General features: G+C 38.8%; 1 long non-coding RNA gene across 8 annotated transcripts in view; it reads right to left on the bottom strand.

Moving 5' to 3' along the window:
- LOC116448550 overlaps positions 1-24,096 on the bottom strand; it is a 436,138-nt gene that overhangs the window by 22,824 nt on the left and 389,218 nt on the right. For 6 of the 8 annotated variants that reach the window (XR_004242008.1, XR_004242005.1, XR_004242007.1 and 3 more), the window contains one exon: positions 16,900-22,819. This is a non-coding gene — a long non-coding RNA (uncharacterized LOC116448550). Of the gene's footprint in view, positions 1-16,899; positions 22,820-24,096 lie in introns of those variants that run through there. The other 2 variants (XR_004242002.1, XR_004242006.1) reach the window with 1 other exon arrangement.

Here is a 24,096-nt window from a genome sequence, read left to right as displayed (position 1 = left end):
ACAGTTGGGCCATTTCATTGTGTTAAAGGTAAAGACATAATCTGCAAGTACAAATGAATTGCCTTTCTCATTTTCTGCCTCATCACTGAACTTTATTCTAATGTGTGGCTTCAAATTTTGCTCTGTTATTCTAGAAAAAGGAAATACAAATCACAGACCCACTTCAACCTTGCCCCATAACATTAATGTCACATGTCTGAAGTAGTCTTTTTTCAATAAATAGTGTTCATACCTGTCTGAGGTGTTTGTAAGAGCAGTTCACCAGGTTCCACTCAGGCACTGAAGGCCTCAGGAGCCAGCATGCACATCAGTCTGGCTGAATGTAAATGGATGTACACCAAATTTTTCAAATACTAATTCAGCTGTTTTAGCACTTCTCATCTGGACATTCCAAATCGATTTTTAACTGAAACTGATCCAAAATTGCAGGACACTCATTGTGGGCTTCCCACACACCTCAGGGAAGTTGTTTTAGGCAGTCGCTGCTGTCAGCCCCCACAATGACAGTGTTTAAGAATGTTCCAGATATAAACACAGTCTTAAAAGAAATTGTTCACTGCTTTGCTAAAGTAGAGTTTGGGTGTTCTGTATTTCACAGGATTAAGCCCATCATAGATATGTTTAATTATCCTGCTTCAGATTCAACTGTATTATTAAGACAGACACAGCAAGCTCTTGCTGATAGAAAAATCAATATGGGTGATACTTCCAGTCACTTGTTTTTTGCATATCTACTTCATGAGGAACCACCACTGTCATGCTTGGGTTTGACACATTCAAAATGAAACAGACTTCCTGCTAGAATCCTAGATGATACAAACATGTCTTGAATATAAAAATTCAAATTCTAGTTATTCAAACAAGAGCTCTCCCAAAACCTGAGATTACACTGGAGTTAAAAGTGATTTATAATTAATTATGACTTACTGATTCATAATCAGTCCTCATACTATTTAAAACCCTACTAAAAATAGAAAATTACCTAATGTTCAGGATATTACACACAAACATATTATTTGGTTTCTTATTCCCCCTCCTTCTCACTCCCTCCTTTCTGAGCATGTAAATGTTGTATATGAATATTTCTTTAATTGCAATTCAGATCCTCATTCACTTACTATCATTTGGAAAATGTAGCATTCAGTGTGACAATGAATGCAGTTTGAAGAGGGGGAGCATTTATCTTGCTACTTTTGGTATGACATTTTTATAATCACATAGACCTCCTTTCCCAGTTTTCTTCACCTATTAACATTTCACAATTGTTTTGATTGCAATGTTCATTAACAAAACAGTGGACAGTCTCACCCGACAGCTTATTAAAAGATCTTGCACAGATCAAAGTATTTTTGATTTTTAAATAAAGGTTTCTGGTGCTTTACAATTTTCCTCATTCTTGCACTGGTAAGAATGAAGGCTATCAAAGCCTTGGAGCCTAGCACAACTTTGTTACAGACTTCAGCCTTCTTAAACCCCCATAGTTTTTCAAGAAAAATGTCAGAAGTATTCCATTTGTTCGTTGAAATTTATCCAATCAAACTGGATATACTGGAAGGTGAAGGTTAACCTTTACTCTTGGTGATTTGAAGTCATTCCTCTTACGAGAGACGTGGGATAAAGTGACCTCTGGAAGTGCCTGTGTCTCCGTTTTGTAGGAGTAGGATAGTAAGCAGAGAGAGCAGTACCTTCAGAAGGTGATTCCTCTCATTGTAAGGTTTAGATTTCTACAGTAAGGTGAGATGAGACCAAACACCTCTCTCTTCCATAACACCTACTCCCAAGCTGGGGTTTCATGTATCAGATTTTTTGTTAAAGATTTAGCTTGCCAACAGTACCTGATACAGATGTGAAACTCAGAGATGCTCTGAGGAAACAGGTTGTCTTCTCTAGATTCACATCATGTGAAATATGGCACACCTCCAAAAGTTACATTTTGCCCATCAAAGGCTGTGCAGTGTGCACAGTCCCTGGTAAGTACACAGAATATATGTATTATTTGATGATATAACACCACCTCTTCCCAACACTCAAGCTTAAAAAATGAGGGTGGCCTTCCCAAACCATCATCTAATTTCTGTGTATCTTGCCTGGTATTTTCATATCACTTTTACTGCTCTCTGCTTTGTTTATATGAGGACTTAATAAAGACCCTAGATGACACTGGTCAGTGTAGATATTTCTTATGGTATATTTCATTTCACAGACTAAATAAATAAATAAAACAAGAGGCTGGAGTTGGCAATGAAGTGTCTGAAACCTGCTATTGTGATTAGGGTGTCCTTCTTCCTCAGTCAACCTGGTGTTTTTTATACAAAAGTCAAACTATAAATCAGTAGATATTGGATAACTCAAAAGCTATAGAGAACATAAAATTATGTGGCTTCAGCTTAAAGAATCACAAGGAGAGAGAAATTAGGGATGGAAGGCTTATTAAACTGTCTAGTTCAATCTCTGCCAATATGGGAATATTCCCTGGAATGTATTTTACAGCACGTTATCAAAAATTTTTTCCATACGTGATTCTGCTCTGGAAAGAGCCTATAAAAGTGGTCTGGTATAGTACCATTCTGACTGAATCCATGATTTCCTTCAGTTCCAGAGAGTTCAAAGAAATATCTTTTTCCTCTCAACGGAAGACATCCACTCTTTCAATCATACACATGATTGCTTATAACAGATATTCTGTGAGGCACCCTTGCCTTTATTTGCATTGTGTAACTCCACATTATGCCTCGACTCACTCCTCTTGCCTTAGGCACACTGTGATGCAGGGAAGAGGATGGAGGTAACAGCAGAGGTAAATGCTTTATCAGAGATAAAGTGATACAGATTCTTTGTATTACCTACATGAGCACTGAGACTTACAGCATTAATACTGTATCTTCCACAGCTATTCCTCTCCTATTTCTGACGCCACAGATTCTGAATCTTGACTGAATGAGTCCTTCATTATTCTCAACTTCCTTCTGATATTACTACTGAAATCATTCAAATATTACTACCACTCTCCCCAAGAGACCTGTCTTTTATAGCTTGAGGTGGAGCAATGGTCAGTTACCTGAATCCTGAAGCTGCTGAAATTATTCTTCTGCCTCATAGTAAGCACATTTGCTCTTCGCTTAGTGCCCCTTCATCTTTTCTTTGACTCTAAGTGTGACCTTTTCACTTTTGTCTTTGATTTTATTCGTAGTTCTTTTCTTTTTCCATTTCACAGTTTTAAACTCCCTTCTAGGACTAGAATATAATTTTGATTTCCTTGACTAGACTGACCAAACAGGCCACACTGTTTAACTGGATAAGATTTGCCTTTGCCAGTTCTGCAGGATTCATGCCGGCCTTTATGTAAGTGGTCCCCCTCACTTTGTTGTCAGTGTCCATGCTTTAAGGTCATATTCAGGCTGGGTGTGGGTGAATGATGCTTATGCCTGCTGACAGCAGGGAGAGAGCCATGCCCATCTGAGCACTGACTGGAACAGCTCAGCTGGGATCTTCTCGGGGTTTTTGGCCAATTAGCCATTTACATTTAATTTTTTTCTCCCATTATTCTGAAACATAGATTTAGAAGAAACATAAAGATTTTAGTTATAAGCTAGCTGTATTGAAATTAGTTAGAGTAGGAAGGAATTCGGGCCCAGCCAGAGTTAATTAAAATAGTTGACAGAGCTGGACCTGAAATGGGTTTTAAGATGTTAGTAACTGATTACCAAATTACTGATGATCTGTCATTTGTATGTTTGCTTAGCTGTGCTTAGAACGAGGAATAGAAACATTGATAAATTGGTGTAGGGAACAAGGACAATTACCAATTTCCTCCCTTTGTGGGAACCCCTTCAAAAGTCACGCAAGAAGAAACTCAGAGGTCACCAAAGTAATTAGGATTGTTAAAGTTCAGAAAGGCAAAAAGGTCAAAATGAGGAAGATGAGTTACTTCATCTTTTTTGGGACCACTGACCCAATTCGAGACCACCGACTCAATTCAGGACACACACTATGCATGCTTAATGACATCTAAGCTCATTTCCATATGAAGTGGAGAATGGGAGGTGTTAATGTTATGAATATGCATTTGTATTTTGGATATTCATAATATTTGGAAATAAAAAGTGCCATGTTTGCTTGTATCGGGCCCTGCGTCTTAGGGAGCTATCCCATGCAGTGCCTGGTGCCAATAAAACATGCACTTTCTAACTCTAAACTGTTAGAGAGTTTTTGTCTGTCTCAGTTGGATATCGATATTAGATCAATATTCATATTTTGGTAAATCAACAGATTCCTCTTCTTTGAAAGTTTTGCATTACCTAATTTTTATGCTGATTTCAAAACAGTCCCAATTCTAATGCCATGAAGATTCTTTTTAATTATTGACATTCTCACCATTGCCAGGGGATGTCAGCAGTTCTGTGACCATGATTTTAACAAAAATCATGCTTTTTTCCTCAATCTTTTCCACTTGCCTGTCGACATTACCCTTTCTGAGGCTCTTCACAATGTCCTTACACTGTTTCCACACTGCAGCAGGCAGGCAAGAACAAAGCATAACACAGACATCTTCTGGAAACCTGACTTGCCCTCTCGGCTTGAAGCCTTCCTGCTGACAGACTGTTCAGGCTCTCTGGGGTGGAGAGATGCTGGCAGATGTTTGATGTTGTGATCTGTAGGCCCTGAGAGAGGCACTTAAGCACACCTATATTTATGCTTGCTGGGTGTCTACAACCAGTCAGGCTTAAAAATGCAGTGTAGGTATAATGGTCATTATTTGTAGATATCCTGTCACCAAAACAGAGTTCACACCTCTTCAGTTCACTGCAATCATCTTTCTCAGAATCTCAACAGCATCTGTGGGATTGGAGCACTTACAATCCCACTTCACAGAAATCCCACTTCACAATTTCTCACTGTTTTCTAGGCTGAAACTCATCTTCCCTACTGCAGTTTCTTCTCCTCCTCTTTTATATTTTACTCTGTCTCATCTTTTATAATTTACAAGAGAAAAATTAACTTTGTCAGTCCTTATTCTTGATGCTAGCTGTACTACAGCCTGGGGCTTCCAGATGCATTTCAGAGAGGGCAGTGTTGAATGCAGCAGCCACAGCATTAAGCAAGACACCCTGGGAACCTCAGCTTTATTTTTACTTTGTCACCGGCTTGCTGAAGGACTGTGGCTACTGCCTGGGGCCTCCTTCTGCTTTGGTTTCAACATCTTTCATACAAAGATAAAATCACAGCATTTAGGTTGGAAAAGATTTTTAAGATTATCAAGTCTGACTGTTAACTGAACACTGCCAAGTTCACCACTAAATCATGTCCCTAAGTGCCACAGCTACGAGGCTTTTCAATACCTCCAGGAATGGTGGCTCAAATACTTGCCTGAGCAGCCTGTTCCAGTGCTTGACAACCCTTTTTGGTGACAAAAGTTTTCCTAATATGTAATCTAAACCCATCTGGTGCAACTTGAAGCATTTTTCTCTTATCCTATCACTTGCACCTGGGAGAAGAGGTTGACCCTCAACTTGACGCAATGTCCTTTCTCTCCCAGATCTCCTTTTCTCCAGGCTAAACAACCCCAAATCCTTCATTGCTCTTTGTAAGTCTTGTTCTCTAGACCTTTCACCAGTTTCGTTGTCCTTCTCTGGACACTCTCCAGCAACTTAATGTGATTCTTCAAATGAGAGTCCCAAGACTGAGCACAATACTCAAGATGTGCCCTCACCAGTGCCAAGTATACAGGGGGATGATCACTGTTCCTAGACTTCCAGGAACACTCCCTTTTCTCCTTCAAATCTAGTTTAATCTCTTTCAGTGAGACCTGCTAACTCCTTTTCCCTTTTTGAGACAGGTGTACCCTGTCTGTTGTCAGCAGGCCTGGTGTTGTTTAAACTGACCCATAACCAAAAAACCCCCAAATTCTGCCAGTGACACCATGTTCAGAGACAGATATTGATCTTACGGAATTTCATGCTTTTTCCCTCATCATGTCTTGCAACCAGAAAGATAGAGGAGAACACTACTTGTGCTCCTCAACTGCTGATATTGGCTTCCTTTATAAAATGCTTTCAGGCCTATTGAAGAAAAATAACCTGGAAGAGAAATGCTACTATTGCTTGGCTGATTCAGTCCTTGCTATTTTCTCATCACAATCACAGGAACAGAAGTGCTGTACAGACACAGTGCCTGAAAGCTCACCAACCTACAGAGGAGTTTCCTCCTAAGCACAGGAGTGAAGGGCTCGGAGCCCTCCTAGACTCTCTGGCATCTCACCAGAATGGCAGTGGGCCTGCCAGAAACTTTTTTTAACTTTCAGCTTTCCAAAAGCTTTATAGTCCAAGAATTTATTTACTTTTTATGCTGAAAGGGAAAAAAAAGGAGAGAAAATAAAGGTTGGATAATTTTCATGTTGCACGTAAGTAATTCCTGTTTCTGATCCGCTTGCAATAGTAAACTCTTCCTGTTGTGCCACCTAAAAAGACTGGAAAATGTCCATTCTGATTGTTTTCCCTAGGCAATGTTGAGTGAATGTTCAGCTCCCCGAGGTTGAAGTGTACTGATATAAATTTACTGTGATAGAGCCGCACTGCTGCTGATTGTTGCAGAACTACCACTGAGTAGTAAATGCTTCACTGCTCTATTACCCGGGGGGGCTGAGCATTAACTACACTATTGAACAGCAAATGCTTATCATCCCCTATAATTCAAACTATATAAATCACTGAAGAGAGACAATGTGCCTACAGGGAACTCACATGGTCTATAAAAATGTAAAAATCAGAACTATATTTAGCTGAGAGAGTAATCTTAAAAAAAGAAGAAAGTATTCAAAAGATAATCTCAGACATTAAACTTACCTTCGTTTCAATCTACCCAAGGTTTGGTGGAGTTTAATCTTCTTTGCAAACATTTTCATCGTTAACAATATTTAAAAAAATAGGATTAAGAAATAAAAGCTATTACTCTTCTCTCTCTCCCATCCTCCAACCATTCATGCAGCATATAGAATGACCTCTTTTAAGCCCATCCTTAGAGCAAAGCAAAATGCCAGCATTTTTTATTCACTGAGAAAAGCATTTCTACTTTGCTTAAAAATATAATAGAAGGCTTAAGATATCTTGCTTGTAAACCACTGTAACCACTGAAAGTGGAAGACACAGTTCCCTTTTGTTTAAAGACAGTTCTTCAAATGTAGGGCTTATGTAAGGTTCATTGCACTGAGAAGAAAGGCAAGTAAAAACATTCCTCCAAGGAACTGTACTGTGACTGACGCCATAAACTTTCATTCCTGTATAAGCAAACACTTTATGTGAGGTGGACAAAAGTAGTTCCATTACTGTCAATGAATTACCCATGGCTGTGAAGTTAAATACACATGAGCATTTGAAGCATCAGAGAACTTTATAATAAGCTGGTGCTGCATATTCCTTAATGTACACATAAAATCTGTTTTCTGTTTTTGCCTTCACCATGCAATAACCTCTGGACAGGCCATACCATGTATTCACAATGCAATTTATTGCAAAGCCAAGGCCTTCAATATATTCTATATTAAAAAACAAAACCATCCCCAAACATATATCCATAGAGAAATAAAACATGGTAACCTTTAATACACAAATGCAATTCCAGAAAAAGACAAAGAGCAAAACCAGATGAGAAAGGCCTCAGGGGAGAAGTGGCATGGGACTTTCCGAGTGCTCCATGTAGCATTCAGAGAGCTGATGAAAGAGAGGTTTGAGAGCAGAGTTGGAAAATCAAAGCAATCAATGTTTCAAAGGGATCAGAACAAAGTCAAATAAGGGTACTAAGCTTTATTCTTAATCCACGGACAGCTTTGTAGCATCTAACTAAGATCTATCCTTCTTGAAGATGTTCTAATGAAACAAAGATTTTGATTTTTTAATATTATGAAAGATGATTTCATCAACAACTTGTGTTTGGTTTTTTATCCTTATGTCCTGGGGTGACGTTATGAAGCTGCTTTATTCCTTAACCGTCCGCTCAATGCCCAAGGACGCTGTGCCTTTAGGATGGACCTGGAGGGCGGGGCTGGAGCCCCTGACCCTTAGGGGTCAGTGAGGGGCGGTTGAACGGCTCAGCCCAAGGGCTCCAGGGTCTGGGCAGGGCTCGGGAGGGAGTGTGCCGGGAGCACTGTGCTGCTTTTCTGGCTTTCCTTTGTGTTCCAGCTAGCTGGGAAAAGGTTCTGTTGGTTTTTCTCTTGTTCTTTTTTCCCTTTCCTTCCCCTTGCCTCACTGCCTCCCTTCCCTCCTCACTGGTCTGGGGAGCCTGCAGGGATGGCCCTGGCTGGTCGGAGCCTCGGTGTCTGTTCCCTCTCCGGGAATTTGCTGAGTTTTGAGGGGTTTTTTTTATCCTGTTATACCCTGTTTTGTTTGTGTGTTAATAAACAGTTTGGCTTCTTTTTCCCACTTTCACTTCTTGTGACCCATTTGTCTCATTGACGGAGGAAAAGGGGAGGCCCTTTTGCCTTTGGAGGAGACACTCACTCCAGAATGTTTCCTCCTGAAGTTTTGTCTCAAAAACAGAGACACCTATGCAGAGAAAATAACTATACTTGATCAGCATGTGTGTCCTACGGTACTGTGTGAGCCTGTACTAACCAAGAGTAATAAGGGATTTTAAACAAAAATATAATAAAACTGTGCAAGTATGTTTGAAACACTGAGAGAAATAACATGAGGTATAGTTTAATTAGACAATCAGAAAAGAGTTCTCCCAGCACACAAAGCCATGTACATACAAGATTATTTTGTAAGAATGAAGCAAATAATGCCAACATACTTCAGATGTTCTATCAGGGCACCTCATTATCAAGGGAGATAAGATCTTTCTGTATATATATGTGATGTGGCTTGAAGGTGTTGCTTTCAGTTGTCTTCAGATGAAAAGCAGATAATTAACTCCAAACAAAATCAAGGAAGCTCAGAGAAAACCAATGAAATCTCTAAAGGCAATCTGGTCTTCTAAAGGCTGCTATTTCATCCAGTCCATGGCTTTATCTCCTGTGGGCTATTATATGTTCATCAGGAGGTCAAAAGTGAGAAGAGAGCAGAGTATACTAAGAAATTGTAGTGAAAAAAATGTTTAATTTGCGATTAAGAGCAGAAAAATTAATGTGATGCAGCAGTAGTTTAATATGCTGGCAAAACGAACACTTACAAGTAATCCTCCAAAATGTACACCAGCTGCAGAATTCCAGATGAATTTAAGATGTTCATCCCACAGGACCACTCAATGAAAATGATCTCATGCTTCAGGATTTTCAGATCAGAGCCATATGCTGTACACTAACACATTTGCAATATTAGTACCTTGCAGTAAATTTCTTAGAGCATTATTGAATCTCATTTCCAATGCCCACAGTCAGCCAACTTCTCTCATTTCCCTATGGAGATAACCCTGTTGGATCAGCCTTACATGACGTTACTCTGGTACTAGACTGAGAGTATATTCCGCGTTTGACTAAACATTAGATAACCATAGCTTCTGGTGATGAAGAATTTAATTGATTTTAAAATTTTTCACGTGATGTTACTCATCAGCTGGTGGAAGCTGCTGCAGTGGCAGGAGTGGAAATGGGGGGTGACACCTGTGAGGGTCAGCTGGGCAGCCTGCAGCACCCAGCATCTGCGGGAATGCTGGCATGAGTGTGGATCAGCTGTACATAGACCCTTACTCTTCTTGCATCTCAGAAAGTCTCATGAACTAGAAACAGACTTTTTATTTTATTTAGTTTATTTGGCTCCTAAACATTTTTAGGTCTCTGTTGACAAAAAGTAAATATCTGTAAATGGAAAAAAAAAAAGGCCTCTTAAAAGTTAATGTAATTTGCCTTATGTTCGAGACCCACTATTACACTCTGTGCTCATTATGTCCCACCTAAAAAGAATATTAAAAATCTCATAATTTTGTTGCTGGATTTTCTACTTTATTATTACCACAACAGGCAGGTAATCATTATGATAATTAATCAAGACTGAGACGTAAATAACTCACATAGGGGTTAATAATCAGATAATAACAGTAAGCACTGTTTCTGTATAATTAAGTCAAATGACATGATTTATACTGATGCAAACGTACCTCCAGAACATAACATTTAAGGATTTTATTGTCTTTTCAAACAGCCCTACACTTTGTGAGCCTGCAGTACCTGAAGGCTGCTTAAATGCTAAACTTCTGACATTGACAAGATTTGAATTGGAGACATTTTTCTTCAAAATTGTAATAATTTATTTGCCATCAACTACCATTGGCTACCATTAATTAAATTTTCCTTTTCAGAATCACAGAATGGCTGAGGGTGGAAGGGATCTATGGAGATCTTCTTGTCCAATCACCCCAGCTCAAGCAGGACCATGCTAACTGATTGCCTCCAGAAACTTCATCACCTGTGCATCATAATATTCCTGTGGGAACATGCTGAACTTCTAATGTGGCCAATGAAAAAACTCTCAGTGATTTTCTAAAAACAACATATGATTTATAACATAGAGACTTTCTTGTATCAACTCATAATTGGAAAGAAGTGTTGTAATTCTTAACAGTTGTGTAAGCACCAGCAGTGCTACATGTAAAGCAAAATAAGGCATTCCCAAATCACATGCAAACTTAAACCAGGAAGGAAAGTTCCATAAAAGCAATGGTTTTCTCAAGCTATAGTCACTCAAGAAAAAGTTAAGCATTTTTATATTAGTACTAAAATAACTTATATTGCTGTGTCTATTAACTCAAATCTCTTTTTCAAATATGTGGAAGTAAATGGTAGGATGTAAGAAACATTTTCTAGATATAAATGCTATTTGAATGATTACTTGAGAGGAATTCTGGAAGCTACTAACAGATTTGCATTTTTGCTGAGGGTCAGATGTGAATCAACATTTCTAAGTTTGAGATAAAACTTACTTCTTGAGTAGTCCTACTGATTGAAATAAATTTCAGGGAAGGGGTGGGTTTTCATTTTTCGACCTTCCTAACGTGGGAAGATTTTCTAAAATGTGTTTTAGGTTTATTTGTCTTTGCAATTTGTTATCCTTTGCTCCTCTTCTTACTTTTCTCTTTCATCTTTCCCTAAATAATTTTGCTTTAGCACTTTGATAGGATTGCACAGGCCTGAAAGCACAGAGACAGAATTGTAGGGTTAAGAGAAGAGAGGCCATTTTCCCACAGGGAGGATTTCTTGCTTATTTAGCCGCTCTTCCAAACTTCAGAAGTTCTTATAAAGCTCTGCCTTAATCTATTTAGTAACCTATATGGTTGCAAAATGAGTCAGATCCAGAATCCAGGAAGGAAATTTCATGGAAATCCAAGGAGAGACAAACAGAGCTTTAGGGCTTGCTATCCTCACAGCATCAACATGCATAGTTCATTCCACCTGTACAGCTTTTACAGCTGTGGTTTCCAGTGACATTAGGTGGGGACAATCTTCAGCAACACATTTCAGGCAATAAGCTGGAAAGTCTTGAGGAAAGAAAAGCAGAGATCTCCACACATTGTCTCCTCTCCACACATTTTTAGCTAGTTAAGATTATTTAGACATTTTAAGACCATTAAGAATTAATATAAACAAAATTATAGGAAATGTCACTTTCAGGGAGGGTCTTTATCCCTCTCTGACACAGTGTCCAGGGGAATACAATGCAGGCAATATTTCTCCCTGCCACTTATTGTACTGCTGGGGCATGAAATATCTGTGAGCTGCATGGTCAATATTCCTGGAGATATCTGGTTGAATAAAGTTGTATCCACATTTGAATCCATACCTAAATAATTAGTGTCAGCCTTCCACCTGGCACTGAGGTAAAATATTCACTTTCATACCATAGCAGCTCAGCAACAAATGCTAGAAATTTTTCATCAGGACCTATGTCTCATGCGATAAGGTTTTTTAGCACTTTTACAAACTTCTTTCCTTTTTCTACTCTGCATTTTTCACTGTTTCCCCTTATTTTATTAATGCCAGTCTGCTTGAAAAGGGCACAGGGAAAAGCAAGCATTCTGCAGGGTAAATGGGAAAAGAAATGGACAGAAGCTTTTCTTAAAATGTCACTGCTCTCAAAGAGCTTGTGGCGGGCCAGCGTTATATAAGGCTGGGTTTTAAAGACATGTTATTAAATATGCCCTGATCTCCTATTTCTAGCTTGCAATTTTAATCCTCTCCACACTAAATTTAAATTTAAAAGTATTTTAACCAGCAACTTGTTACAATCCTTTGTCATGTTTTGTATCTACTGCAGCAACGCTGTCCTGAATCAAGACAAGGTAGGAACATCGTGGCTGTCAAAAGATGTATCTGACAGAACCAGTTATTGCTTTAGCAAAAAAATCTCAAAGCCCTCTGTGCACAGCCTGACCCATTGCAAGAACCTGTTGCGATGGTATTTGGGGTGCATATTGTTTTAGAGTGTCTTTTAGTCTATTTGCACATGGATCATATTGTCCTTTGGGGTCAGCACTCACATTCTAAACACAGCTGCAATTGTCATCAGAGAAATTACATTTAACATGAATGTGGTCCTGGCACCAGTAGCTTTATTCTATATTTTATATAAGAAACTGAATAAACTTAGATAAAATACAACTAATACAAATATAAGGCTTTTGATGTTTTCAGTCTAAAATTTATACAGAGGATCTACATCAGTTTTTTTTGAGTTTGTCTCTACTCTGCACATTTTTAACTAGTTAAGATTGTTTAGACATTTTAAGACAATTAAGAATTAATATAAACAGAATTATATGAAGTCCTATTAAAGTAATTTATGCCTCACTATAAAGTTTCAAAAGAAAATACTTTTCAAAGCTTTCCTCCCTATAATGTATCTAAAATGTAACTGAACCATACAGAAAACAGTAGGTAAGAGTACTGGGAATCTTCCTACTTTAAATGGGTGTCAGCTAAGAGGAGGTGATTATTTTCCAGTAAATGTTTAGTATAATCAGCAATTTAACACCTTCCTTAACACCAGTGTGCTTTGATAACCTTTCCAAGCAGTCCTGAGGGCTGTGTCTCTCTGGTGTCAACACCTTGGTCTCTTCTGGGACACTGTGGTCTCCTACCACAGGAGAAATATATAGAGAGAGTTGAGGCTAGGGTTTCCTTAGTACAAAATCAAAAGGGTGAGAGGAAGAATGGATTCTGGAGTGGGGCCATTAAGGGCTCTGTTCTTGCCTGCACTGCTGTAGTGTTGAAGGTTTCCTCCCTCCCTTCCTCCCTTTAAAACCAGCTAATTCTTGCATTTGGGTTAGGTCTTGGGTCTGTAAGTCAGGAGAAGACATCCAGTGAGGCTTATACTTTGAATTATTCCCAGTTTTCAGACTGGGACATACTGAGATTGAGACAACTCCAGCAGTAAGCGCTGAAAATGCTCCCAGGCTTTTCATTCCTGTGCCTTGTTCATCATTTACCTTCACCAGCACCAACAGAGGCCCTGCTCTAACTGTAAATCTAAATCAGCTGTACATCATTCCCAGGAGGTCTGATTATATTTGTCCAAAATAATAGAGAAGCATAGCTGACTCTAAAGAAAACTCTAAACTTCCCCACCTAAAAATTTAGATCTCAGATTAATAAGTTCTTAAGTAATTGGGTCAGCCATAAATAGGGCTGTTTGCAAAGACAAGAATACATTAATCTGGAAAGGTCATACTGCTCATATCACTGAGAAGTATTAAAGTATTTATAACCCAGTTTTGAGGATCAATTGCTTGCAGTCAGATTGCATCTATTCCTTTTAAATACATTCAAACTAAAGAGTCCTCTGGAGGTTTCTTCCATGTAGTCCACAACACAGAGTAAATACTTAGGTTCAAGGCAGAACAGATTTTGGTTAAGTATCTCCTATGAAGAGTTATAAAAACCAGTATTGATTTCTGGATGTTTACTTCAGGGAAGAAGAAAAGGCTTTCCTGGTGTTGGAAGCCTAAGGGATTATTACAGACAAGAGAAAAAAACCCCAGGATCTGCTTCTTCAGTAGCTGTCTGATGAGGGGTAAAATGTTCTCTACAAACCTGGGTGCACCTTAGAGACATGTAGGGACCTCTGCATTGTATCCCATGCTGTTAGAGCAGCCTTTCTTTTCTCAGCTCTTACAGGAACTCTGTACCATGCTAAGGAATAAATGATTTATTTGGGGACTTCTGCCTCGTCTGACTGAACCTACTATCCCAATGGTCTTTGGGAGATATAAAGTAGAGTAAACATAAAAAGGCTATGATTTTACAACTTTCCTTGTCTGAGCTTGTTATGGGAATATAGGAAACACCAGCACTGTAACACTGTGAATTGAAATTGCTCATTCCCCATTTACTCAGCTCAGTACATGCTCTACATTCTGTCTTGTCACTTCCTGACCTCCTTGATCAGGTTATTAGAGAATTGAAGTGGTTTTCTAAGCCATTCAATTAGAAATAAACTGCATAATATACTGCTGTCTTAATCAGATTTCTGGAGCGTTTAAACCACATTGTTGTAGTCCTTATTTCATTTTTGCAAACAAAACCCCCTTAGTATAACATGCAATTAAAATAGGATAATTTATTCCATTAATCTTAATCTAAATACAATCCTGCTCTGTTGTAAAAAAAAAAAAAAGCCCATCTTAAAGCTCCACCTGAAAGTTTCCTGTTTTGCACTGGGATCATGGGGGAAATGGAAACATGAAAACAGCCAAGAAATCCAATTAGGAACAGAGGTACTAAAATAGACCAGTCTTAAAAAGTGTCAGAGGAAAGAACTGGTAGCTAAATCTGAGAAAATACTTCAAAAAATAATTTTGTTATTTCTATCTAATTTTTGCTGTTTATAAAATATGCATGACTTGACTGGGAAATTCTTAAATATAAGATATTCAATATCTTATTAAAATATATAGAGTGGTAAATTTCTTTAAGTCCATAGATATTAGAAACCACAAGTAAGTGTTCCCCAGATAACACTGGGTGAGGCATTTGGACCAACACATGACTTTAATCTGGCATTAAATTTATTGCTATATAATCTAAGTAGTCTTATCAAATTTAAAATCCAAGAATTATAAAATTTCTATTTCAAGATACTTGCACTTTTGATATGGTTTGGAATATTTGAAATACAGTTTACAGACATCTAGTATAATTACAGAACAGAAAGTTTTTAACAGATATAGATGAGATAAAGGAAAGCATTAAAGTCATATTTGTAGTGGTTTGGTCCAAAATACTCATTACTGTTTATCTTCTGTGAGATAAGAATTAGGAGAAACGCAGAGCAGGCACCAAACTTGAAAGAATATAAAGAAGTTTATTAACAGACCTAAAAGAAGGGAAAAAAAAATTACACCACCTTCAGATTATAATTAATTATACCTCCCTTCCCCCACCTTCCTCCCTTCTCCCACTGACAATGTGAAAAGACAACCCTTAAGATGTTCAGTCTGTTTACCACTTCCATAATAACCTTGTTCAGTCCATTTAGAAAGTCTCTTCTTGCTCATGCTATGAAAACATTATCACAACGAGACAGCCGCCCACTTCCAAATATTGTTTAGTCCATTTAGGAAGAGGAGTCTCTCTGCCTGCGTGTGAGTCCTTTCCCCCGACTTGCAGCTTTTCCTGCAACTGCTTTTGAGGGTCCACTCTTGAAGTTTTTTGGGGTACAATTTTAAGGTTGAGCCGTTCAGAAACAAAAACAGAGGCCCTTCTCCTTCCCTGGGAGCAAAGGGTCTTCCTCATCTTCATCGTTAGGACTATCTCTGGGAGCATCTCTAGGGACTGAGGTTTTCTCCTTTCCCATTTGGAGCAAAAGTCCTCATCTGGTTCATCTCTAGGGACTGGGGTTTTCTCCTTTCCCATTTGGAGCAAAAGTCCTCATCTGGTTCATCTCTCCCTGTCCAAACTTCTCATGAAATTACAGCTGCGTCAGCATCTGCCTATCTCAGCGCAGGTGCTTTTGTTTACGCGTTGAACACTCCTCCCCCCATATCTTCATGAAATTACCACGGGATACTCTGATATATCATAGCTTCACAACAGAATTTCAGCTTTAAGCATCTCCTCTTTCTCTTCCCTCAGGTTTTCAGCTCTTCACAGCAATAAAAGGGTTAATCTCACCCAGGCCTTGATGCTGGAATGTGGCTTATGGAAGTGGAGAGGGGAGGGGAGCTGAGCCGCTCCGGCTGCCCACAGCAGGGCTGTGGGGGGTTCCGCGGGTGGAATAGGGCCCGTCGGCTCCAGGATGGCCGTGGCCTGGCCCGAGCAGGGCCTGGCTGGGCCCACTGGCCCCCGCATGGGGCCCGCAGCCACCTGTCCCAGCACCAGAAACGAGAGAGCGAGCTTTGGGGGGAGGGGACTGTCTATTCTTAAATGTGGATCACAGAGGCGGTCACAACTTTAAGTGGCTTAGAGAATTGTCCATATTCAAACTGGCCAGCTGATAGGTTCTATCAGGTCCCAGAGGAAGCTGTAAGCACCCCTTAGCAAGGACATCCCTTCCGGGACAATGCTTGCTAACCTATGACAATATTCAAAAGCAGAAAATCCAGCCAAATTCAGCCAAAAGAGTAATTAATCGTAGAATCACAGCATAGCTTGGGTTGGAGGAGACCTTAAAGATCATCATGTGTTGCAACCCCCCTGCTATGGGCAGGGACACCTTCCACTATACCAAGTGGCTCAGAGCTCCATCCAGCCTGGCCTTGAACACTCCCAAGGATGGGGGATCCACAGCTCCTCTGGTCAACCTGTGCCAGCGCCTCACCACTCTCACAGGGAAGAGTTTCTTCCTTATATCTAATCAAACCTATTCTCTTTCAGTTCGAAGCCATTCCCCATTGTCCTGTCACTACCTGCCCTTGTAAAAAATCCCTCTCCAGCTTTCTTGTAGCTCCTTTAGGTATTGAAAGGGCTCTAAGGTCTCCCCAGGGTCTTGTATCCAGGCTGAACAACTACAGCTCTCTCAGCCTGTCTTCTTACAGAGCATGTGTCTTTAGTCAAATAGTTTCACTTCTGGAATATGCAGTTTTGGGTTGATTGAATGTTAAAGTGTTCAATAGACTTCTATGTGAGATATTGCAGTGATGGATCTTGATTTTACTTCTCACTTGAGGACCTTCAGTCCTGGAGCCACCCCTGGATTTTTTCACTCTTCTGAATTAATTCATTCTTATTCCAATATTTTCTAATTGGTGAATGAGATACAGAAGACACCAAAGATTCCTTGCCAAGAATTCTCTGTTTTGGAAGCCATAGCTATAGTTTTCTCCTTCTATAAATGTGCACATAGTCAGGGGAGTGAGGAAAGCCCAAAATATTCATTACCATGTGATGCTGGCTGCTAGAAACAGAGAAAATGGTGCCTGTAACCTCCAGGGTTCATCATTAGATTAACCACCACTAAGGTAAGGCCATACATCATTAAAGATGACAGGCGCAGTGTTGGCAATACAAGAATAATAAGTAGAACAACTTGCAGTGTCCCTGTGAGTGGGAATGGAGGAGAAGTCTTATAGATGCTGCTGAGGAGGGGGAGGGTGAATAGGTAGTCATTACCTCAGGAGAAAAATTATAAACTGCATTCTTATTCAGCAGACATGTCTTTGCTTATCAAGTTTATCTGCATTTACAGTACACTATGAGAACCAAATACATCAGTTACTCAATGTCTAAACATGCTTTTCCAACATGAAAAATATGTTGCCTATCCTGATAAGAGCTTAAATGCTTTTCATTTAACCTTAGCTTTCTCTACTTGTTTTAATGACGAATTGCTATGTACGTGAAATGTTTTCCAGCTAAGGTCCTTAGCACAACATTGCTAGGGAATACTACAGCATGAATCTCCTGGTTCCTCACAGGAGTGCTGTCCTCAGGCACTTGGTGTTGTTGTTCAGTGGGACTAGAAAAGGCAACCAGCTGAAGTCCTTTTGCACTCAAGAGATTTTAGAGTATTCAAGGATAAAATCCTTCAGAACAGAACAGTGGATGAGCAGCGTCAATTCTTTTTTTTTTTTTTTGGTGTTAATAGAAGGGGAAGCTTTCATTTTAAGAGTTCCCCATGGAGAGCAGACATTTATTTACTAGACAGTGCAGACTCCCATGGCACCTAGCATCCAGCATTCTCATCCTTAGTTTAGTTTCAGCCTATCTCTACCTTTTCCATTTGCTTCGAAGTTTCATGAATTGAAATAAAAATAACTATAGAGAGTCAATATAGGTCAACTCTTCAGCAAATTAGCAAGCTCTGTACTGTTTAATATCTAAGCTTTTCTGCCTCCCATGCAAAGTTTTCAGGTCTTTGTTTTGCACACCCAGTTCACATTGGTCATGGGATGCACCAACAAATAAACAAAGAAATCTTTCTCTGTTTGTGCCTCTTACCAGTCTCTGAATCTGAACTGTCTCAATCACCTCTTAGACAAGTTTATCAGACAGTGAGTACATCTCATTTGTAATGTACCAGAAGTTGTAATGCTGTGGCATGTGAGGCTCTGGGAGCATTTCAAACCATTATTTTCTTGGCTCAAGTCAATGCAACTTATAAAAAAATATCTCTAGTTTTAGCAATCCAAATTAGCACTTGAGTGCTTTTTCAGCAGAAGATCAAAACTAGAGATCAGAGTATGATTACTGACTTATGAATGTGAAAAAGTATATAACTTGTATGCATGACAGCAATCCTGTACTTGAGGGTCCATTACCAACTTAATATACCTAAAAAATAATTACATTTCTCATGTCTATAATTCCATGAAATTTTGAAAATAATGTCATCCTCTTCTTATAATGGTCATCAATACACTACCCAATCAGTAAATTGTAGAGCATGGAGACAAAAATAAGCCAACAATCCACTAATTTGTTTTATAACCTTTCAAAATCTGGATCTTTGACAGAAAAATAACTTTTTAGGTAGTTAAACTTATTAACACATTCATGTAATGTGTTTAGAAAGTAGGATTTGGTACACCGGCAAAAACCTTCCTCACCTGTCTACTTCATGCTGTTACTAAATTCTCCAGGTTCGGGGTACATAAGAAATGTGATCCTCATGGCCTCTGTCCCAAATTACGCAGCTGAGCCTAGAGAAGGGTGACTGTGTCACCTGCCATGGTGGCGGGCCCCAGGACACTGATATAAATCCACAATAGCTCACACTTCATCTTGCCATAGGCTCTGCCCAGACAAATCCTCCACCCACTTTAACAAGGCTCTGCAAGGAGTGATATCTCTTCTTTCTATTTCCATGTTCCCTCTCTTCTCCTGTATAGTCTCCTGCACATTTTAATAGACAACTGGGCCTAAAAATGGAGCTCTAACTAAATAAAATATACTGAATTAGCTCAATCACTTATCAATCAAGAAATGATGACTTACTGCTATGAATATTAACCAGCCAAAACAGGTGGAGCATTAATGAAAATAGTGCAGACATACTCAATCAAAAAAATAATTTTGCACTATGAAAGATAAACAAGACCATTGGGTAACTGCTGAAGATTTAGTAAAAAAAAAAAAAAAAATTCTTGTTAATACTTTTCTCAGTGTGGAGTGACCTAGGTTTTCAATTAATCTTAAAAATCAGAATAGAAAAAACCCACAAAAACCCCTTAATATGTGTATTCTGGAGAAAAAACCCTCTTTAATTATAACAGGATATTATTTATGTATCTAGATTTTAATTGCACTCATTTGATATACTCATTAAAATTATTTTCATTACAATCAAGCTTTTTACTCTTTTCTAACTCCGTTAGACTCTACTATTCATGGAATGGAAAAAAAAGAGGTTCTGAACAAAATTATGGCACCAGACATCCCTTGAATCTGAATTGAACGCTATTTCTTTTCATAGGAATACTCATATTTAAATGGATATTACACAGTTCTAAAAGCTTGTACACATGGCTGGGGCCACCCCACAGCCTTTTCTTCTCTGTGCTGCTCCAAAGCAGCCCTCATGAGGATGCTCTTTCCCAGCCTCACGCTGCTTCCCAACAGGACTCTGCAGGATTCCACAGCTGCTCTCAGGCTGGGCTGGGCCCTTTTCTGCCTCCAGCAGGAACAGGAATGTCAGTGGGGCAGCCACCCAGCCCTGGCTCTGAGCTGCAGCAGGAACAGAGCACAGAGAGGGATGTACACACCCTCTGGACCCGTCCTCTGCACATGGAGAGACCCAGCAGTTCCTGCTGCACCCAGCAGCTCTGGGGGCATCTCTGCTCTCACAGGTCCCTCTGTTTGTCAGCAGCACCCCTGGGCCTCCCACCCCTATCTGAGCTTCCACAGAAAGAAATCATGTCACAAAGTTCACCATGAGACACACAGGAACATACTGTGGAGCTGGTTCCATTTCTTTTGAGGTCAGTGTCCCTCCAGGGGCTTCAGAGACACGTGTGTCACAAAGAGTCTTTTACAATATTATAATTCTTATTCTATTACCTTCACACACCAAATTAGTTTAGGTATATTTTTCAGAAGTGGTCCCTTGGCCATTGCCTTCACTGTGACTGCTGAAACAAATCTTTTTGCCTTTGCTAGGCAAAGTAGCTAAAAACCCTCAAAACAGGCATGGAACATCCGCACAACACTTAAATCTTAAGAAATAAGCAAATGCCAAAATCTGTGGTGTAGAAAGTCCTTTGTAGGTGCAAAGTATGTAATAACTGCCTCTTTTGAGTCAGTTCATTAAGCTTCTTGCATTTTTGAAACATCCAACAATCCTCTGAAAATGTGTAAAATATTTCCAAAGCACTTTTCTTTTAGAATTTATAACAAAAACTCTTAATTAATTTCATTAACTTTTGTATTAGCTTAGTTTCACTTCACTGGAACAAGTCTTTAGTCTCATTTCTGAAGGAATTTAAGAACAAATAAAGGGGGAAAATACAAAGTAAACTCACCAAAAGCAATTACAAATAACCTTTGGACAACGAGTCTTTATTACAATAATTAAAAACATTAAGTAATTTTTTTTCTCAAGAATTTCGTCATTTCCAGCATTTTGGGTGATGAGTTATAAGTAACACATTTTCAATTTGTGCTGTTTTGTCATGTTAACCCATCTGGCCCATTGAAGAAGGTTCACTTTAACTACTCACAGAGATGATTTCCTGCTAAGAAGTTGAATTAGTATAAAAATATTTTAGTGTGCATAATTTGAACGTCTGGTAATATAACTAGCATTTTCTTCCTGAGGAAATTAGATTCATCCCTCTTTCTCCCCCTTAAAATGAAACATGCTATTTTTACATGTTTATTTCTGTTCACTTACAAAACAAAATAAAAAAGAGTAATTTAGGTGATGTCTTTTCCCTTCCTCATAAACGGTTTGATTTGATTTTATTTAAACAAAATCTAAAATTGCCACACAGAGAATATATACTATAAGAATTTAAACCCAAATTAAATAATAGAGCTGAAAGTTTTAAATTTTATATATGCATATATACACACACACACACATATATACATATATATATAGTGGAGCTATAAGATTTTTCTGAAAGTTAGGGAAATTCAGATCAAGATCAAGATTTTTAACCTCTGACTCTTCCCAAAATACCAGGAAAGCATTCACCAACAATGATGAGTTTTCAGCATTGTAATATTCTTCAGCTGTTACACATACAGACACACCACAAATTTAATGTATTCTTAATAACCAAGGATCATTCTGATCTTTTTTCTCCCTGATGGTCCTTCAGTTTTCACCAAATCACAGGTGTGTTACTGCTGGGAGATCGTGGTCATTTGAAAATCTGACCCTTGGGATTTTTCCATTTCCAAGAGCTTTGCTTCTGGTTGGATAGGTATGAGAGATGCACAGGAAGCATGCTCACGTTTTGTTTCCTTTTTTTATCAGCTTATTTAGAATATAGCCCCTAAGGACAGTCATAAATTTTGTACAGTAATTCACAGCAATGGCAGTTCAGGTGACTAAATTCTTCTAAGCCAGATTTTATTCTGCCTAATTAAAATATATAAAAATGCTTTTTTTTTCCTCCCTTGTACATACCTGGGCCACTCATCAGTGTCTTAGAACACAACCTGACTTAGCTGTGTGTGCTCTGTGTCAAACACACAATTAGAGCTATTGGATTGTAGCTCACAAGGTTAAAGCAACTTCTGATTGTGAGAAGTTCTAAGAGGTACAACACAAGAATGGGAAGTTCCCTGTCATCACAAACTGTGCCTTTCTTCTTCTCTTGATTTCTGTGTTAGAGAGCATCAATCACAATGTCTCCTGCTTGTAAGACACAACAATTATCACTGACTGAAACCTCGCTGGCCTAGACACACACTATTGTGAGTGGACACTGAGCAACTCTGTTTTGTCAGAAGGTCAAATAACTTTCATATTACTTATCCAGCAAGATTGAAAGGATTTATTGTCCATCCTTTTTGAAACACAAGTTAATGGGAAGAAAGGGATGGTGATATTTTTCTCAACTTTCAAAACCTGTAGAAAACCCTTTACAGAAAACACAGGGAAGCAGTTCTTAACGCATTTTAAAGACAGTATATGTTTGAGGAAGGATTTCAGAATTACCTTTAATGGCAGTATCTTGAAATCCAGCAGACTTTCTCTTCAGTTCAAACCTGCTGAACACAGCAGTGTTGGCTTAAGCAAACCACCTGTAGTGGGAATCACACCACCACCAAACCCCTTAATTGAGGGCATGTCCTCCACTCTCAATGAAGAAGGTTTTAAAGATGATTCACAACAGCAGCACACTGACATGGTCACTCCCAAGAGCGTTTTATCTCTGAAATCACCCATCATCTGTGCTGATTAGTGCAGGCTTAGGATCTTTGGCAGTCTCTTACATCTCTGGGTAGCTGTAAATCAGAAGACCACATTAAATATAAACATTACCAAAAGTCCAGGATACCGTGCAACATATTAAGTTCAAGAACATATTTCACTGAATTTATCTCAATGCTAAAATTTTTAAACTAAATGCAAAAATCTGTTCCTGTGTATTTGTAACAAATGTCTATAAACCCAATATAAATATTTTCCTACTACAAATGGCACACAGCACTTTTTAAGTTTAATTTCTTCATCTACATCTTCCAAGGAAAGACTTGCTCAATAGTTCTGTCACTGAAAATATCCAAGAAATAATTATATTTTAAGAGATTATTCATTGTGTATAAATTTTAATTCCTCTGAAATATACTCTCTTAATAAGGGGAAATTATTGCATGGTACAGACAGAAGAGAAAGTGAAATAATTAGGTTTCTGTGTTTGAGTATCTATGCTCCTTTGAATTAATTCAGTTTGACTGTTGGTGGAGTTAAAATTTCATTATAGAGTGAGTTATTAGTTCTAATAAGATATTACTGAAACATTATTTCTAGTTTGAAATCATGTTTAAATGATGTACCTTATGAGCTTAACTTTTAAGGGCTAAACCATCAGGGAAAAATGTTAAACAAGTAAGTCATTGTACTGGGAGGTTAAAACTGGTTCTTGGCACAGCCTGTGCAAGGGCTTGTCTGTAGGTTGGTCAGCATGGGAGGCAGACTGACCCAGAGGTGTCTGAGGGGCAGCTGCCTTCCTGCTCCTTGTAGAGGGACAGAAATGTGCCAGGTGGACTTTTTGGCATTGGTCAGCAAATCCTGCCCCTCCTGTGAGCCAGGGTTGGACATTACAGGGGGAAAAGTAGAGCCTTTTTCATGTTTCACACACACAAGTTAAAAGATACTTAGCACACAAATATTAATACAAGTGAGTACACTCTCATTTCCTTTCACTTCATAGTGTGCGGCTGGTACCATCTGCAGTCTAGTCCATATAATTTAGAGGGTCTGACATCTATTGCCCTGATCTCATTTATCACCAGCCCATCTTCATTTTCGAAGCACAGATACTCAGTGTACAATTTTTACTGTAAAATTGAATTTGTTTCTTATGACAGAGTAGGCTTGTTGAATTTATGATTCAACATTGAACATCTTTCACCTTGGAAGTAGCTTTCCTGCAGTAAAAACGAGGCATCTCTCTCATGAGGACAGTATAACATCATGATACAGATGCCCATCCTGTTAGACAAGGTCGTGCCAGGAGAAACTAAACTTAATTTTCTGAGACTTTACAACACTTAGCCCT

Source organism: Corvus moneduloides, chromosome 10 (genome assembly GCF_009650955.1).
Source record: "Corvus moneduloides isolate bCorMon1 chromosome 10, bCorMon1.pri, whole genome shotgun sequence".
In the NCBI taxonomy this organism is placed as follows: Eukaryota; Metazoa; Chordata; class Aves; order Passeriformes; family Corvidae; genus Corvus; species Corvus moneduloides.
This window is presented reverse-complemented; position numbering and strand designations above follow the sequence as displayed.